The sequence below is a fragment of the Akebia trifoliata genome, chromosome 3 (assembly GCF_017979445.1).
Source record: "Akebia trifoliata isolate Shusen 1 chromosome 3, ASM1797944v1, whole genome shotgun sequence".
NCBI classification, from domain to species: Eukaryota; Viridiplantae; Streptophyta; class Magnoliopsida; order Ranunculales; family Lardizabalaceae; genus Akebia; species Akebia trifoliata.
In genome coordinates, this window is record NC_141377.1 from 5718311 (window position 1) to 5723571 (window position 5261).

General features: G+C 34.3%; 1 pseudogene; it reads left to right on the forward strand.

Moving 5' to 3' along the window:
• The first annotated feature begins 968 nt into the window (after positions 1-968).
• On the forward strand, positions 969-2213 carry LOC147405730 (short-chain dehydrogenase reductase 3b pseudogene; annotated as a pseudogene).
• Positions 2214-5261: the final 3048 nt, after the last annotated feature.

Below are 5261 nucleotides of genomic sequence, written 5' to 3' on the forward strand. Positions count from 1 at the left end.
TCCCTCCCGGATTTCTCAAAATTAATTATTTCTTTATTGTTGAGGTCACTATTATTATTCTCGACCTCATCACTTTTATTTATTGTCAAGGTCAACAATTTTATTGTCAAACTCACTACTTGTTATTGTTAAGCTCACCATTTTTTATTTATTGTCATGGTCATCACTTTTTATTGTCGAATCCGACATTTTTTATTGTTTAACTCGACAATAAAAAATGTCAAACTCAACGTTGTAAAACTCACCCGATATTGTATTTCCAAAAAATTTCGACTAAAATACATGAAAAGATCGACTAAATTAAAACTTAACGTAACAACTTGTCATCTAGATGAATTCAAATCAAAAGAACCACCTTTGATTGATTTTCTTCCAAAAATAAAGCAAAATTTGGAAAAAAAAAAATCCCTAATTTTCAACATACGACTTCAAAATGACTTCTTCCATCTCAAATCCTTTACGTTGGAATGGAATCTCATATATTCAATGGATGTCGAAAATCCAATTTTCCTTTTTTTTGCAAATGGTGGAGTTCAAACGGTTAAAGCACATTTCAGTATTACAATAATGAAAAATGTGACAAGTGAGATTCAAGAACTGATTAGAAAAAAATATATATATATATATTTACTAAATGGATCATTAAGAGAAACCCTAAAACTTAGGAACTAATTAGAAAGAATTCCCTCCCCTAAGATCTTCTAAGTAATTTTTTTTGTAAAATATTCTATCAATTCTCACTTACTACCAACCATTCTTTTTTATCGTTTTCTTATTGATCAAATTAACTCTAATCCTCGACTCACATGTAGAAGTGAATCTCGATGCAAATACCCAATCATAGATTAAAAAAAGTATAAGGAAAATGGATGCTCGTTTATTGAAAGAATGTACCAGTATCATATAGTCCTCTCCCAAATAATTAAAATAGCAGAATTACCCTTCCACAGCTTTAATGAGCCTAAGGACCCTTGCACGTGTCAAGTTGTAAGTAGGTCCCATCGACTATCATTTATTGGACTCTTTACTCTTACTCACATCATATCCAATCCAAGCTTCGTCTAGAGTAAACAATGGCGGACACGACAGTTGGCAAGAGACTTGAAGGAAAAGTGGTGATCATCACAGGTGGGGCTAGCGGCATTGGCGAAGCAACAGCTCGTCTCTTTGCCCAACACGGTACACACATGATCATCATCGTTGATATCCAAGACCAGAAAGGCCAACACGTGGCATCCTCCATTGGTCTCAACGTATGCAACTATATCCACTGCGATGTAACTGATGACATCCAAGTCAAATCCATGGTAGAATCAACGGTTCAAGACTACGGACGCATAGATATATTGTTCAGCAACGCAGGTATCATCAACCCAAGTCAAACCATTCTGGATCTTGACTTCTCTAAATTTGACCACCTCTTCGCGGTCAACGTCCGTGGAATGGCTTCATGCGTGAAACACGTGGCGAAATCTATGGTGGATGGAGGTGTGAAGGGAAGTATCGTGTGCACTGCAAGTATAGGAGGGAGTGTGGGTGGCGAGAGACACGTGGATTACATTATGTCGAAGCACGCGGTTTTGGGTTTGGTTCGGGGAGCGAGTGTACAACTTGGGAGGTTCGGAATTAGGGTTAATTGTGTCTCACCCTCAGGTTTGGGAACACCTCTGTTGCGTGAGGCGTATGGTTTGGATCAAGAGAGTGTGGAGAAGAAGTTTTCGTGTTATACGAGTTTGAAAGGAGAGTTCTTGAAAGTGAGACACGTGGCTGATGCTGTGTTGTTTTTGGCTTCTGATGAGTCTGCGTTTGTTACTGGGCTTGATCTGATCGTAGATGGTGGTTTCCGGCCTGGTTTATTGATGGATGCGTTGTATGATAATGGGTGTTGATGTATGTTGTTATTTTCTACTTAACGAATGAAGCTGTTTGTTTTCTACTTATTTAAGGGTATTTTTGTAAAAATAAAATAAAATTAAAGGCATTTTGGATTCAAAATCCAATTTTCAAAGTGCATTTTAACGTCAGACCGATGAATACATAAGACAAAAACTATTGAAAGCAATAATGGGGGGAGTTATACAAAGTGGGGGACGCTTGTGGGATGAGTTTTGTGGAGGTTTGGTTTAAAGAGAAATTAATAGTGGGGTGCCTTGGTTGTGTACGTGGTTGAGAAATGTGAGAAAATAGAGTGTTTTATGGTTTGTAAAACAGGAGTTACTGGACAGATGGGCAAGAGAGGATCCATTCCCTTGAAATGGTGAGTTGAGGTATTTAGGGAGTGGAATGTAATGTAGAAGAAATATGCAGGGTGAGAAAATATAGGTTGGCAAGTTAATGTAGGAAATGGAATACGTGTTACAATGAGGGAGTTGGTGTTGATTTGTCTTTTGTGAGAAGAATTCATGAGTTAAGTTGGGGTAGGTGGAGTGAGTGGAGTTGTAGGTTGTAATTTGTAAAGGGGTGAGTTGAATTTGGATTTTGGGTTGGGTGATGGTTTTTTTTTTTTTTTTTGTGAGATCTTTTAGTTTCCCTGTTTATTCTTCTTTCTTTCTTTTGTTTTTTCAGGCACAAATGTAATTTCGTGATTTTGGATTTTTTGGAACTTTTTAGACTCAATTTCATATGATAAATATCGAAATTCTAGGTTTTGAGGTGTTTGTATATTTTTAATCTAAAAGACGAAGCAAGTCCCACCAGGGACATTTTTCATCATTTTCTTTGAATTTGATCGTTTTGTCGATGTTAAGGAGATTCGTGATTATCTCTAATTAGTTAAGGAGAGCCATGACTCTCTCTATCTATATCCTTCTCCAACTATACCAACAAAAGGATAATATCTCGGTAAGAATCAAAATTTTAAATTGATTCCTACATTTTTTTAAAATCACAAGAAGTCCCTAAAAATTATAAAAGGCCCAATAAATTCAAATTAGGTCATTGATAAGGAATGGGCCTCCTAAAATTTGGGCTTAGACTTTCTCAGATAAATTTCGGTCTTACACCCAAATAATGAGTTTGGCCCATCAAAATTCATAAAATCCTCAAAATTGGAATTTGACCAAATTAACATTAGATTGACTAATCAAAACTCATAAGTCAAAGGCATAGTTAGAAAGTTAATTTATCCCAATTCTATAAAATATCAAAGTCTACCTCATTTAAGAAGGGACTTGGATCACTTTCTCTCAGAAGATTTCTCTCTTATCTAAAGAAGAAGAAACTCCCAAATCCTCATTTTAAGACGAAACAAAATTCTTTAAAAGATATTTAGATTATGATTCAAGAGAAGATCAAGCTTAAAAGCCCCTGTAGACATCCTAATTTAATCGAACAAACCTCAGATCTCATTTGAATCTAGTATTGAAGATCAAATTGAGAGAATTTCAATCAATCAAGAGGACCAAAATCTAACCAATCAAGAATCATGAAAATATTGGTTTTTTGCCTAGCCATACCTACCAAATGGCTCAACATAGGCATAGCTTGACCGTTTGATACATATGGGTCAAGTCATTTTTTGTGCTGACCTTACATTTGTGATGTGCAAGCTAACAATTGTACTGACCTTACCTCAAGTATGGCAAGGCATAATTCCTTCTGGTTGTACCTGGGGTACATCCAATTCAATTAAATAGTTAGAGAGTCTATATGTATACGAGATCTTTCACATGAAATGACTCCTTAAACTCATCTCTTAATGACTTATTCTCCAAGAAAACCTTCACTAATCCCCCTTCTACCCATGCTTTAAATTTTCAAAACTCACCCACCAAGGACCTTCTGGTAATCTTCTTATTTTTCTAAACTTGACTAAAGTTCTTGTTATATCCCCACTCAAGAATAATTACATTCTCTAACCTTAGTTTGTTGAGATACATTAGGTTCAAAACCCTCTTCCACTCTTCTAACATTTTTCAAATATAAAAAAAAATTCATGACATTCAAGGTAAATTGACCATTTTCAAATTATACAACCATCTTATCCAACCTCAAGAAATCTCTAGAATTTGTGTTCAAAGACCTTTGTATCCCTACTTTATTAGAGAGCTAGCTTAAGGAAGTTACCAAAAATGATAAAAAAAAAAACCTTCATCAAATTACATGTCATTTGACATAGATATCTCACAATTGACCCAAATTATAAGGTCTATTACCATTCTACTCCCCTCCCCCCATTAAGAATTTTCTAAAACTTTGAGTTCAAAGACTATTATATCCCTTGATTACATGTCCTTCGGCATAGATATCTCATAATTTACCCAAATTATAAGGTCTACAACTATTCTATTCCCCTTCCCCCCATTAAAAACTCTTTAGAACTTTAAGTTTAAAGATTATTTTGTCCCTTGATCATCGAGATTGGTGTAATTCTATACGAAGTTAAAGACCATCAAGGTCAAGGTTAGAAGTTGGAATTGATACTTTTCATCAAGATTTTCCTAGAATATTAGGTAATCAAGGTTTTAGGATAAGTTTATTTCCAATCCTAAAATCCTATAAATAAGAGACTCTTTCAAGACAAATAAGAGAGAAAGAATTAGAGTTTTAAAATTCTGTCAAAATCCTTTTTCAAAGCTCTTAAATCTTCCCAAAATTTTGTTTAAATTATCTCAAGAAGAAAAATCGAAGAAAGAGAAAGAAAATGAAGAACAAGGTAGAAGAAGTTCTACCATAACCCTCCTCTTTAATTTCCTCCCCACCCTCATCTCCCCATTATTTACTTTAGTTGTTTAATTTCAAGCTTTCGTTTATGTTTCTTTAATTATGTAGATCTCTAATCCTAGCTAGAGGCTTGAGGGTAGAGAGTAATCCCTCTTAAAAGTAATATCCACCAATAAACTCCTTGAGAGTATTAAAATAGGTTGTCTTTAAATTATTTACTTATGCAATTTAAATTGATAGTGTAGATGATTTTTTTTTTTTTTTTTTTTTTATACTTTTCTTGCATTCTAAATTTCTTAAAATAATGGTTTTTTTTTTTTAATTGATAGCAATAGAGCTATAAAGTAAAACTTCTTAGGAAGTAATCTTTTCTTATTAAATCTATCACATGCATACACTGTTGGAAAAAAATCTGCATTTCTATCCAGATTTTTGTGATCAAGTAGGGATATTCGAGCTACGATACAAGTGGGTCCCATTAATTTTGTGAGGATGGACCACTTGGAAACTTATTCATCTCATTGAAAAGAATAGTTTCATGTTTTAAGTTGTCAAAAATTCATTATGGGTGAATGACAAATCAGCTCCAAAGAACCCCT